The 14,376-nt window shown below is 42.2% G+C and overlaps 2 long non-coding RNA genes across 2 annotated transcripts in view; one reads left to right on the plus strand and one right to left on the minus strand.

Moving 5' to 3' along the window:
- Window positions 1–8,251, minus strand: part of LOC138784645 (uncharacterized) — a 35,814-nt gene extending 27,563 nt beyond the window's left edge. Inside the window, exon 1 of the long non-coding RNA XR_011361898.1 lies at window positions 8,165–8,251. This is a non-coding gene — a long non-coding RNA (uncharacterized lncRNA). The remainder of the gene's footprint in view (window positions 1–8,164) is intronic.
- A 63-nt stretch (window positions 8,252–8,314) lies between these two features.
- The window catches only part of LOC138784647 (uncharacterized), a 46,495-nt gene continuing 40,433 nt past the window's right edge, over window positions 8,315–14,376 (plus strand). Inside the window, exon 1 of the long non-coding RNA XR_011361899.1 lies at window positions 8,315–8,394. This is a non-coding gene — a long non-coding RNA (uncharacterized lncRNA). The remainder of the gene's footprint in view (window positions 8,395–14,376) is intronic.

The raw sequence follows: 14,376 nt of genomic DNA on the forward strand, positions 1-14,376 counted from the left end.
AATTAAAGGATACATTTTAAATTGATCCTGAAAAAGCATTGATCTGCCGAGAGTTCACTTTTCACTGTAATACAACAGTGTCAGATTTCAACCCTTCCTGCACTATATTAGCTTATAGTCAGTTTCAAAATGTTTTCTCACGACCAAAAATTTCTATGATGTAAGTGCTGCACAATCCAAAGAAAATAATATTGAAATCCTTTATGCATTCATTGAAAGGCACCAAGTCTATCAGCATAAAATAACCTTGGTGTCCCCAAAATGAAATTATTTAAAACAAAATGAGCTATTGGCCATTAATAAACTTTTAGGGTACCAAACACAAGTAGCGTATCGCAGTGGATTTTATATTGTGAGTTTCTCGTAGTGAAATCTGCTGCAATATGCAATATGATTATCATTTAAACCTATGATACTCCATTTTTGCACTGGATTTTCCTTCAGCTGCAAGAATGGAGCCCATAGGCTTGTAAAACCATAAAACAATGGAGTCCATAGATTTTGTAAAAAACAATATATATATATATATATATATATATATATATATATATATATATATATATCTTGCTGCTGTAATATTAAAAAAACAAAGGGGTTTTCAACCCAAATCATTTTTACATGAACTAATAGCCCAACCATAGGTTTATTTCTTTCTAAAATTAACTAATTATTGCTTCTGCATCATTTTGCTGCTTTCTAGGTGGACTTACCCCCTCTGGATGCATAAAATCATCTAAAGTCCTCTCTGTCTTGCTCCTTCCTCCTGGAACCCACCTTCCGAGACGTGGATCATCTGTTTTCCCTCTGTCCAATGGGTTAAGTTAACGCATCGAATCCTTTCCACTGAAGAGAGGGAGGACACATGATCCACTGACCTCACATTCTTTCCTCCAACAAGAGCTTATTTAACGTGCATGTGCTAGCTCCTTCATTGTAGCGATAATTTACTCTGCTGTGCACCTAAGTGCTCCCCTTTCCTCTCCATCTCCATTCCCCCTGCACTCTGTGACTCTGTGTGGCCTTACACACTGTACTGCTACATCTCCTTATCCCTCCATCTCCGTTGCCCCCTCTCCCTGCACTCCATGACTCTGTGTGGCCTTACACACTGTGCTGCTACATGTCCTTATGTCTTTGTCCCCGTTTCCCCCTGCACTCTTTGACCCTGTGTGGCCTTACACAATATGTTGTCCTTAGCACTCTGTCCCCATACTTCTCCTTTACACACTCTGTGGTCTTACAGTACAGCAGAGCTGAGCAGGCGCACTGTGAATCATTTAAGAGTAGAGATGAACGAACCGAGTTCGGGTTTAAGTCCATCCGAACCCGAATGTTCGGCATTTGATTAGCTGGGGCTGCTGAACTTGGATAAAGCTCTAAGGATGTCTGGAAAACATGGATACAGCCAATGTATCCATACAGGGATACAGGGCTTTATCCAACTTCAGCAGCCACCGCTAATCAAATGCCTTGTTTTCCAAGCGAGTTCTATTGGCAAGAGATCTGGTGACTTAGCAGGACATGGGAGTACATCCTATCCTTGAAGACATTGTTGAGAGAGTTGCACAGTATGTAGATAAGCGTTGTCTTGCTGATAAATGGCACCGGGGCGACTTGATAGCATATACACCTATAGGCTCGATTCACACGTTGTAACAGTGCGGCTGTATTTGCGGCTGTAATTGTGCGGCGGTATTTTTGGTGGTTCGTGTGTATGCTTGGAAGTATAGGATATACGGCTGCACAGTGCACACTATGTATGAATCTACGGCCCTATCGTAAACGGACCCGTAAAAAATGAACAAGACCATTGTTTGCGGCTGAATATGCGGCCGTGGATTGACAGGCGGTCTGTACGGAGTACTTCAAAAATAGCCGGCAATGATGCCGAATGCCGATCCCTCTAATAGTTAATATATTAAATTAATCAAACACATTTTCTTTGTAATCAAGACACTTTCGTTGGTCAATAATTTAATTCTAACGAATCCATCATTTTGCAATTAAATATACTGTTAAAAAAAATAGATATATAAATAAATGTATATTTATCTATATATTTATTTTTTGACAGTATATTGAATTGCACAATGATGGATTCGTTAGAAATAAATTATTGACCAACGAAACTGTATTTATTTCAACGAAAATGTGTTTTTTTAATTAAATATTAATTAGTACAGGAAGCTCTATAAGCCGTTAATTCATATGCCGGCAATAGAGCATTCTGTACTAATCATCACTTTACTTTAATGAAAACATCAAATGTTTCTTCTAATTATGTTGTGACAATAACATTATTAGAAGAAACATTTAGAATTATATGTGCGCTCAGCTGATTGGCTGTTCGGCTGAGCGCACATATAATAAGCCGGTCCGCAGCACACTGACTTCATTGTGCTGCGGACCAGCGAAGAGGACACATCGGGGTGAGTATAGAGCTCTCCCCACCCCCTCCCCGACACTGCACCCCTCCCAGCAAGGAAGGGGGGGTCACTTAACCCCTTCCTTGCTGGGATGGGTGCAGTCTGACATCAGTCTGGCCCCCAGGGGGTTAAGGGGGATGCAATACATCCTCCCTTAACCCCTTGGGGGTCAGACTGTAAGCAGCGATCTGTAAAGATGCTGCATACTGTAAGGAGCACAACACCGCTCACAATGATGGGTGTTGTGCTCCTGTTTGTGTGTTTTTGTGTGTTTCTCCCTTTTTGTTTTTCAGATATCGGTATCCTGGGGATTACGTCGGATTCCATGGACTACGTCGATGACCAGCGTTTTTTTAATGTTTTTTTTAATAAAATGGTCAATGAGGGGTGTGGGGGTGTTTTTATTTGAATAAAAAAATTTGTAAACTTGTGTCTTGACTTTATTTCTTTACTTTATAGACTTAGTAGTGGAAGCCGTCTAATAGACGGAATCCATTACTAAGTCGGGGCCTAGTGTTAGCCGGTATAAAATGGCTAACACTAACCCCCTATTATTACCCCAGTACCCAATGCCACCAGGGGTACTGGGAAGAGCCGGGTGCCAGTGGTCCCGGAGCGTCAAAATTGGCGCTCCTGGACCGGGCGGCAGCAGGCTGGTAAGATTTAGGCTGGGGAGGGCCTAAACCAATGGCTCTTCCCACCCTGGTGTTACCAGGCTGCTGTCGTTTGGTTTTTAACCCGGCTGGTTCTAAAAATAGGGGGGACCCTATGCGTTTTTTTTTAAATAAATAAATAATTAAAAAAAAACGCATAGGGTCCCCCCTATTTTTATAACCAGCCGGGTTAAAAACCAAACGACAGCAGCCTGGTAACACCAGGGTGGGAAGAGCCATTGGTTTAGGCCCTCCCCAGCCTAAATCTTACCAGCCTGCTGCCGCCCGGTCCAGGAGCGCCAATTTTGACGCTCCGGGACCACTGGCACCCGGCTCTTCCCAGTACCCCTGGTGGCATTGGGTACTGGGGTAATAATAGGGGGTTAGTGTTAGCCATTTTATACCGGCTAACAATAGGCCCCAACTTAGTAATGGATTCCGTCTATTAGACGGCTTCCACTACTAAGTCTATAAAGTAAAGAAATAAAGACAAGACACAAGTTTACAAATTTTTTTATTCAAATAAAAACACCCCCACACCCCTCATTGACCATTTTATTAAAAAAAACATTAAAAAAACGCTGGTCATCGACGTAGTCCACGGAATCCGACGTAATCCCCAGGATACCGATATCTGAAAAACAAAAAGGGAGAAACACACAAAAAACACACAAACAGGAGCACAACACCCATCATTGTGAGCGGTGTTGTGCTCCTTACAGTATGCAGCATCTTTACAGATCGCTGCTTACAGTCTGACCCCCAAGGGGTTAAGGGAGGATGTATTGCATCCCCCTTAACCCCCTGGGGGCCAGACTGATGTCAGACTGCACCCATCCCAGCAAGGAAGGGGTTAACTGACCCCCCTTCCTTGCTGGGAGGGGTGCAGTGCTGGGGAGGGGGTGGGGAGAGCTCTATACTCACCCCGATGTTGTCTCTTCGCTGGTCCGCAGCACAATGAAGTCACTGTACTGCGGACCGGCTTATTATATGTGCGCTCAGCCGAACAGCCAATCAGCTGAGCGCACATATAATTCTAAATGTTTCTTCTAATAATGCTATTGTCATAACATAATTAGAAGAAACATTTGATGTTTTCATTAAAGTTAAGTGATGATTAGTACAGAATGCTCTATTGCCGGCATATGAATTACCGGCTTATGGAGTTTCCTGTACTAATTAATATTTAATTAAGAAAACAAATTTTCGTTTAAATAAATTCAGTTTCGTTGGTCAATAATTTAATTCTAATGAATCCATCATTGTGCAATTAAATATACTGTCAAAAAATAAATATATATATAAATATACATTTATTTATATATATATTTATTTTAACAGTATATTTAATTGCAAAATGATGGAATCGTTTACATTTAATTATTGAACAATAAAAGGGACTTTATTAGACAGAAAATGTGTTTTATTAATTCAATATATTAACCATGAGACACAGCGGCTATAGTGCAGAGGATCGCAAACCCCGGTAATAGCGATTCATGTAAACTGTGTTCCCTGCTTTCCCAGATGCATCCAGAGGTGTTTCCATCACTTTCTTAACATTTTATTTGTTATTTTTAGTTGAACCAGATTTCCAAGTAAATGACCGTATGTTTTGAGCCGCATGTCTATTTTTTCCCACGGCCGGAGTTTCACCCGCACATTTACAGCCGCATAAAAAATACAGCCGCACAGTTACAGCGTGTGAACCCGGCTATAATCAGAGGATTGGTAAATTACACAAATATATCCTTAGTTGGAAGAAATAAACACAATCTATAACAACTATAACACTCCCAAACCAAATATAGACACACAATCTAGTAGATTAAAGTGTCACTGTCATAAGAACTTTCTAAATCTAAATCAACAAATGCAAGTGCTATGGCCTTCTAAGCACAAAGAGGAAAAAAAACGAAAGCGCAAAAATGCAAATTGGCTCTGTGGTTAACAACATGTATTGGCACAGGATTGTATCAATGTTTCTTAATGTCGTCTTTACAGCCAGTTTTTAATTCTATGAAAAAAGGCTATATTTTATTGAAAGTACATGTTAGGACTAGGAATAAACGCTCAGGCCGGTTGCTGGGGGCGCGACGACGGCGTCCATAGCAGCCGGTCTGCTGTGCATGTTTTTCACTAACTGTGCTCTGCTACTCCTTGTTGAAGCAGTGGCCAGGGTGCTCTCCCCTGGCTGATCAGCATAAGCTGTAGTAGGTTTCACTGATTGTTGATTGACAGCTGACACGCCAGTCAGCTGTCAGTACCTGGGCAGGACCTGGAGTCTCAGCCCCTATCACGCCTTGGGGCTGGGACTACAGGTTGTATAAGTAACCTCCTCTGTCTTCCACCCCCTGCCTGTGAAAGTGCCTAGTTCGCTAGTGTATCTGGATCAAGTGTTTTCTCTGATTTGTATTTCTGTTATCTTGACTTCTGGCTTCTGACTTATCAACTACCCCTTGGACACGTTTTGTACTGCACTGCTCGACTGTTACTGACCCGGATTCCTGACCTTGCTCTCATTGTGTTTTGTCTGTCTTGTTTCGTTTAGTGTTTCACTTTAGTAGATTAGGGACTGCCGTCAAGTTGTCCGTTTGCCACCTAGGGCATCTGAGGCAAGCAGGTAGGGGCAGCGGGGCGGGTGCCAGCTTCAGGGCTCACCTGTCCTTGTGTCTCCCTGTCCCTATCCTAACAGTACACTTACATTGCAGTGAATTCTGACTTGAGGAACACAGATAACATAAATATCAGGATGAACAACGTAAGCCTATGTTCACACTAGGTAAGTTCCGTTGAAATCACGGCCGTTTTTTTAACGGCCATGATTTTCATGGAACTTACACAGTGCTGCAGGCAGAAGCGATCCACATGGTATACACTCTGTCCGGGATCCCTAGTGGCACCGTAGAAAACTGACATGCCAGTTTTCTGTGGCCGCTTCTCAGTGAATAGCGGCCATAGAAAACCCTGTCAGTGCACACTACAGAGCTCCGGCCGCACACTCCATAGTGTGCTGTAAGGAGTTCTGATGCAGGCATGTGCTAAAGATCATCTGGCCATTACTGCACTACCGACCGGGATGATCTTTTCAGAGACCGGCCGTTCCGTGACCCAGCTGGGTCACAGAACGTTTAGTCTTTTACATAATTTGAACATAGTCTAAAGGCGCAACCACCTCGAAATGAAAAACAAAGGGTTTTTTTTACATTTCATATCACAAATAATTGTTTTTCAGTTTTATAGCATATTATATGTAAAAAGGGGTTAAACACAAGCAGGAAAAAACAAATATGCAACAACGAAAAGTGACCTGGGAGGAAAGGGGTTAATGTAGTTCACATTGTTTGTAGCATAAAACTGCTACAATAAAAATTGCAGCATTTATTGCTTCCATGTGTCTCCCTCATGGCAATGTGGATAATCTGTGCTTCTGGGGACAGGCTCTGGACAGAATCAGTCTCCTACCCCCTTAGGCAGCTGACAATATTGTCCCTTTTTACTTTCCAATGCAGCCTTACAACTCTGACAGGCTTAAAGTTTTTTTCTTGCTTCCTCTGCATAGAACAGAGGGTCTCTATCTAAAAAAAAAACTCACTGTAGGAAGAGCGAATTAGCTCATTAGGTGGTTAAGCATATTGGTTTACACTTTTAACACCAGGTGGCACTATACTATGTACAGATTTTTTTCAAATTTTTTTCAATGAGCCTGAAGAGAATGTAGATTTGTTTTTTTTCTGATCAGATACTGAAACATTTTTATATTTAATTTATAGTACATTATTATGGGGCCTGACATCTTGGCTAAGCTGTTCACTACACTCTAGTCTTAGCTTAAGGCCCTATTACACAGGGTGATTATCTGCCTAATCAGGCCCAACTGGGCAGATATCGCCCTGTGTAATAAAGACAACGATCAGTCAGGAAGCCAATCATCGGCTGATCGTTAGATTGTTGTCTATCAGCATGTTTAAAAATCATTGGCCGCCCACTGCGCATCATTCTGTGTAATAGGAGGTGCATGCTTACCTGCCCAAACTCCCCAGTGTCCTTCTCCCAGCTGACCAGAAGCACCTCTGAAGCTTCTATACCTGTCTCTGAAGTGACAAACAATTCAGCCAATCAGTAGCTGCAGCTCTGACCTGTCCCCGTCAGTGATTGGCTGTTATTTCAGAGACAGGTGTAGAAGTGTCAGGGGTGACTTCGATCAGCTGGGAAGAAGCGGGAAGGCACCAGGGAGTGTGGAACGTATATGGCTATGTTAACACTGCATTTTTTCCTCCCTGTTTTTGAAAAGAAAAAAATGACACCTGTCATTTTGAGTTTAAAATGACAGACCTCAGTTGGCTGTTTTGCCGCCCATCAGAGCAATGATGGCTGTTGGTACATTATATTAATGGCCTTTGGGTGTGTCTTTAATTGAAAAGTCCATTGAATTTAATAGTAAAAACGGTGAAAGGATGGTGACAAAAGGAAAACTGAGCAAAAACTGAACAAGTTAAAAATTACGTCCGCTGTTTGCAAAAGACGTCCGAGAATAATTGTCATGATTATTATTTAGACATCCATGCAGATAATGTCTGTTATTTAATACCCTGTGCGCATTGGATATCCATCATTCTATTGACTTCAATGCACTACATTGAAATCAATTAAATTGCAATGATCTGTTCCCGACGCTTCCTGGTTTGAGCAGGGACCTGGGTCATGATGTCTGAGGTCCACTCAGCCAGTCAGCAGCCGTACTGGGGTTCCACCTCGGTAACTGACTGGTTGAGCAGAGCTCACACATTATGACCCAGTTCCCGCTCAGACCAGGAAGCGGCCAGGGACCAGAGCATCGGTATGCGGCCACCAGTGCTGGAGCAGAGGGGGTAAGAGCATGTTATTTCTTTTATCCTCACCCTCGCCAGCATTTTCTAAAAAATGGGTCTGGCTGAACTTTCCCTTTAAAGGCATGGTGTCATGAAGAAAGGTCTACAGTGATGCATTATGTTAAATGAAACATACTTGAAAGTTTTTCCTACAAATGTATCGTTTTAGAGACATAGACCCACTAAATCCCCATGTGCTGTTTTGTTTGATAACCTGTTGCCCTTGGTTACAGCCTCCAGGTATCCACTATCTTTGGTCACTCATGATCAGTTCAATCACATGATCCGTCCCATTAGTACTGGCAGTTGGTTTTCACTTCACATGCAAGCAAAAGGGATTGTGGGAAAGTGTCAGCACTGTTGCATGGCAACAGCAGGGTCACAGTTAAGAGAGGAAACATGGAAAAAAATCAGATGTATAGAGAAGAAAAATGTTACAGAGATGTAAGCTATTTCACTAATAACAGCATATTTGTTCTCCTTTACGTATATGTCTGTGGTACACATCTGATTTTATCTTTTTTGCTTCATGACACCCCCATTAAGTAAAAGCTTGATTTAAACAAAAGCTAATTCACTGATGACACATTCCCCTTACATACAAAGTTTGGAGATATATAGATAAATGCTATTTGGCATAGCCAGGGCTGATTCTAGCTCTTCTGCTGCCTGAGGCGAGAACTGAAATAGCGCCCCCCCCCCCCCAACTGAGATCAACATCATATAAACACCAAATAATCCCACCACATAATGACTGCATATCACCGCTCCATAGTGACTAAATACTATCACAAATATTACCACTACAAGGGAAAAATTCTGCCACATCCTGAACTCACTACCCCTGCTTAATGACTGATCAATACCACCAGTACTGCTACTGAATAAAAAACACTGTATAGAGTCCAGGATTACCCCCACACAGTGACAGTATAGTGATCAGGGTACAGTTACATCCAGTGACTCACAGGTGACGTCTTTTCTCATCAGAGTTGTTTACTTTCTCTTTTCTTCTCCATTCGGATCCGACTCCATCATGAAGGCTTCTGTTAGCCATGACTTGTCCCCGCAGCATCTATTGGACAGACATTTTAGGCTCCACAATTTAGAAGATCCCTTCTGCATCTCCACACTACTATAATCCCCATTCTCCTTATGTAGTCATAATCCCCCCAGGCAGTTAAAATCCCCCATCTCCTCATGTAGTCATAATCCCCCGTGTCCCCCATCTCCTCATAATCCTCCAATCTCATCATAATCCCCCCACCTGTGTCTCACCATCTCCTCATATTTCTCCTGTGCCCCCCATAATCCTCCCATCTCCTCATATTCCTCATATTCCTCCATAATCATCCATCTCCTGTGTCCCCCCATCTCCCCCTGTATCATCCATCTCCTGTGTCCCCCCATCTCCCCACAATTACCTCCTGTATCATCCATCTCCTGTGTCCCCCCATCTCCCCACAATTACCCCTGTATCATCCATCTCCTGTGTCCCCCCATCTCCCCCTGTATCATCCATCTCCTGTGTCCCCACAATTACTCCCTGTATCATCCATCTCCTGTGTCCCCCCATCTCCCCACAATCACCCCCTGTATCATCCATCTCCTGTGTCCCCCCATCTCCCCACAATTACCCCCTGTATCATGCATCTCCTGTGTCCCCCCATCTCCCCACAATCCCCCCTGTATCATCCATCTCCTGTGTCCCCCCATCTCCCCACAATCACCCCCTGTATCATCCACCTCCTGTGTCCCATCTCCCCACAATTACCCTCTGTATCATCCATCTCCTGTGTCCCCCATCTCCCCACAATCACCCCCTGTACCATGCGTCTCCTGTGTCCCCCCATCTCCCCACAATCACCCCCTGTATCATCCATCTCCTGTGTCCCCCCATCTCCCCACAATTACCCCCTGTATCATCCATCTCCCCACAATCACCCCCTGTATCATCCATCTCCTGTGTCCCCCATCTCCCCACAATTACCCCCTGTATCATGCATCTCCTGTGTCCCCCATCTCCCCACAATCCCCCCTGTATCATCCATCTCCTGTGTCCCCCCATCTCCCCACAATCACCCCCTGCATCATCCATCTCCTGTGTCCCATCTCCCCACAATTACCCTCTGTATCATCCATCTCCTGTGTCCCCCCATCTCCCCACAATCATCCCCTGTATCATGCATCTCCTGTGTACCCCCCATCTCCCCACAATCACCCCCTGTATCATGCATATCCTGTGTCCCCCCATCTCCCCACAATCCCCTCTGTGTCCCCCCATATCAGCAAAGTAAAGCAAAAAACAGGCCAGCAGCTACTTACCTCACCACTCGTTCCCACGCTGTCCCTGTGGCCTCCTGGATGCTTCCTGGTCGCTTCCTGGTCAGGCTGATCACAGATCTCATGGAGCAGCCTGACCAGGAAGACATCACTGGCTGCTCCAGATCACTTCTAGATCGCAGCAAAAACACAGCCTGCGATCTAGAAGTGAATGGCACAGAGCAGAGAACTCATAGTTCCCTGCTCTGAGCCTCCTGTCAGCTGTGTGTGCCTCCTAATAAGGACACAGACACAGCTGACAGCAGGGGGCGCTCCTATAGTGCAGAAGCAGGGAGTCCGGCATCACACTGGAGTCCCTGCTTCTGCACGTATATTCCGTGGGCGGTACGCTATTAGCGTAGCATGCCCCGGAATAGGCATACAGGAGCAGAGACATCAGTCTATGGCTGATCTCTCTGCTCCTGTAGTCAGTGAGCGGTCATGCATATAATATATGCATGAAAGCTCACTGTGCAGGGGCGGCCATTGCCACCCCCTGCAAGGTCCTAAGAGCTGCCGCTTAAGGCGAAGACTTCACTTCGCCTCATGGCAGATGCGGGCCTGGGCATAGCTCCTTTAAGTAAGATATGTAATGCAAACAGTCTGATTAGAATTAAATCACTTTAATAGGAATCAGTCACTGTAACAGATCTCTCTTCTGGTCTCTGGGTGTACTTTTATTTTGTATTAGTATTCAGAGAGTCCTGTGCTCATGTACTACTTGAAAAATAACATGTTCTGTTACCAATTTCATTTTAAGACTTAAAATAGATGTAGAATGTATGGTGTATACGGTACTATATATCATTATATAACACTCTGTGGTGGACAAAAGCAGTCTGCACAATCCTCAAAAGTAAGACGTAACAAAGCTACAGCTCTCCACATATAGTGTCATTATTAAAAGGTCATACATGCATAGGCAATAACAATAGGATTACCTGCCTCTTGCTAGAAGAGAAGGCAATAGCATTCTCTCAAGTGCTTAAGCTTGTGAAGAAGTACACCATGACCATGAGATTATTATTCTCAAAGGTCTTGCACACTTGAATCTGTCTACATAGTCCTGGTTAGTGCTCCACTTGTTAGTGCTCTCTGTTTCAATTTGTCATATCAGATAATCAAAGTTATATACAGCAGACACCAGGATCAGGTCACACTCAGGCTTGCCCTCCTGCACAGTATTCTTCCAGAATATAAGTAGTTGGAACAGAACCTTGAGCAGCACCGACAATGATATTTTTATTTGAGTCGCTCCTTTATAGTATTTACAAATTCTTGTTTTGAGCATATAGTAAAATTAGCAGAGGTATAAAACACGTCTACTTGCTGACCACCAGTTTCATCTGGGTCAATGTGAGGTAAAACCCATGGTCAGGCATACAGATCTAATCTGGACCTAAAATTTGTATACATTTTTTTTTGAAAAATCACAATTACTGGCCAATACCGGAAATAAAGTCTTAAAAATATATTCATAGTATATACCATAAAATTAAATCATGACATGGCGAAGGCAACTTTTCTAAAATATGTATTGTTTTGAGAATATTAAAGATCAGAGACTTCATATATATTCTTTTTATATTAGCTATTCATTTTATGTGGTACAAGTCAGCTTTGTTTCCCTAGGGAATAAATAGTGAGATATTGGAAAATTTTAAACATTCAATTGACATACAATCTTGTGTATAATGTAGCATTAAGATGCAAATGAAGCTGCTGATATTTACTCTATACTTATTTGTTGATGAACAGTAACAAATAACTTGATTCTATTGGAAAACTTGTGTTAGGAATATATATATTGAAAAGCTGTAAAAGTCATCATTTAATTATTTTGAACGTACAGTTGTCTTCAGGTAGATTTATAACTCATTTTAAAAACTCTCCACCTCAGCCTGCAACCCTGTGTTGTCTCCCCGTTTGTACAGGTGGGGCCTCATTGCAAATAGTGACAAGACTAATGACATGTTTATTAGCATGTCAAAGCCTCCCCTGTTTAGAGAAGACTCGCCCAGCTAAACAAAACATTCTGCTTCCTATTGGATAATTGGGTTTACTCCTGTAGAGAATCTCAGCAAAGTGCTTGATGAGGCATAAAATGATGATTAATTAATTTACTGCACAGTTGATCATCAAACTGAGAGGTTTATGATTCAAACAGCAGTCAATGCTCCCACTTCAATGTGCAGCAGCATGAGCAGGTCTGGCAGTGGCCCATCACTGCCTTTTTGTGACCTATTATATAGAAAACTCAATAATGTATCTTACTCCGTTTTAAAAGAAACTTACTAAAAAAGGGAAAATGTACAGGACCAATACTGTTTTAAAAATATTTTTTCCCTAATAAAATAAAAAATATATATTTTTTTAAATCAGCTGCAGATATCATTGGTAATGTGTTTAGTTGAAAATAAAATAAGTGAGATCCTAATTGTGAGGTTTGCCAAATGTGTCCAGATTTCTTAACCCTTTCCGCACTGGTGGCCCCGATGGTAGCCTGAGGCTTCCGGTTTCCTGGCTACAAAGGCTGGCAGGGGGAAGGGAAGGCTAGGCACGTGGGGTGCATGCCCATGAGCTCTGCACCCTCCCCTCTCTCCCCTGCCACTGTCAAAGGATTGTAACAGCGTCAGGGGACACAAGAGAGGGGGCAGACATAGGGACATCAGCTTATGGGATCATTATGATCCCATAAGCTGATGTCCAAAAACGACCTGGGCATTGAGGAAACAATGACCCCAGATCGTGAAAGGGTTAATATATTTATTTAATAGTTTTATTATTAAAATATATTGACAAATATTGTGTTTTGGTCAAACACTATGGGGAATTTATCAAGAGTGATGTTTTAGGTGTCACTGTAATCTGAATGTCCTCTCTGTGTCCTCTCAATCCAGTGCATCTGAGGTTGCCATGCTAGAATCTATTCTAGGGTCTAACTGGCATAGATTTTAATTACTATTTACAGCCGTAAATTCTAATACATCTTGAGCACTGGGAGCCAACATATCTCTTTCTGTAATGCCGAACTCCCTTCTGCCAACTTGGCGAGCATGGCACTGAGTGGTTAAAAGTCACAACATTTTTATGTAACATGGGACATGAGCAAAAATGTGTGATAGTTCACTGGTCGGTGCTATGTTCTAATGTCCCTGAACTACTTTGTCAAAAATATGTGATTTTTTTTTAAGGGAAAGCAGGTAAAGATCATATACTGGAAAGCAGGTAAAGATCAGAGTTTATCAAAGTTAAAGAACAACACAGTAAATGGTCAGTCCTTGTAGTCCACTTATGTTAAATCAAATTAAAAGTGTATGTGAACCTAAGAAGAGCATTCAAAGGGGCTCATATGGTGTTCTGGTAACAATAGATCTATTTGTGTTTTTTTTTAAATAAAAAAAACTTCAATGAGACCATTATCTAATTTCTTCAAATCAGCTGATTATGACAGCAACCTATATTTTTTTCTCAATTAGAACACAAAGCAAAAGTGTAATTGACCCACAGCTGCATCATTGCTGGCCCATTAGACTGGAGATGCTTGCAAAGAATCCACCTGCTATTTCATCTTGTCATGTGTCCTAAGCACTGAAGCAGTTGGTAGGCCATCTGATTCCATAGTAATGAATCTGGTTTCTTGATTGCTCATGTTGTTTGGATGACGTTCCATTTCTTAGCCTTTACAAAGATTCAGTGTTTCTGAACTACGAGTGCTTCCTTTTTATTCCATGTTTTTGACTTCTTTGTGTATATTTTGTTCCTTGTTCATGTTAATCTGATTTTGGTATTTGGAAGTCATTAAAGCTTGCTTAGTGTAATTCTTTACCTTTCTTCAGTGTTTATCTCAGTTGTGCTTTTCTGAGTCTTAGCAGCTTCCAATTGCTACATTTGCAGAGTTTAGCTAGCTTAATTTTCTTGTCAGTTTAGGTTAGGGAAAGATAGAGGCTAAAATTACTTAGGTCCTTCCACTGTTGTTGTTATCATCTGCTCTGGTTCTGACTGTCGCCTATAATCCACCTAAATCATCAGTTAAATGAGTTCCACTCATTTGATAGTGAGTTGCCATTTTTTTCTTTTTACTTTTGATATTGATACATGCTT

The sequence above is a fragment of the Dendropsophus ebraccatus genome, chromosome 2 (assembly GCF_027789765.1).
Source record: "Dendropsophus ebraccatus isolate aDenEbr1 chromosome 2, aDenEbr1.pat, whole genome shotgun sequence".
Classification (NCBI taxonomy): domain Eukaryota; kingdom Metazoa; phylum Chordata; class Amphibia; order Anura; family Hylidae; genus Dendropsophus; species Dendropsophus ebraccatus.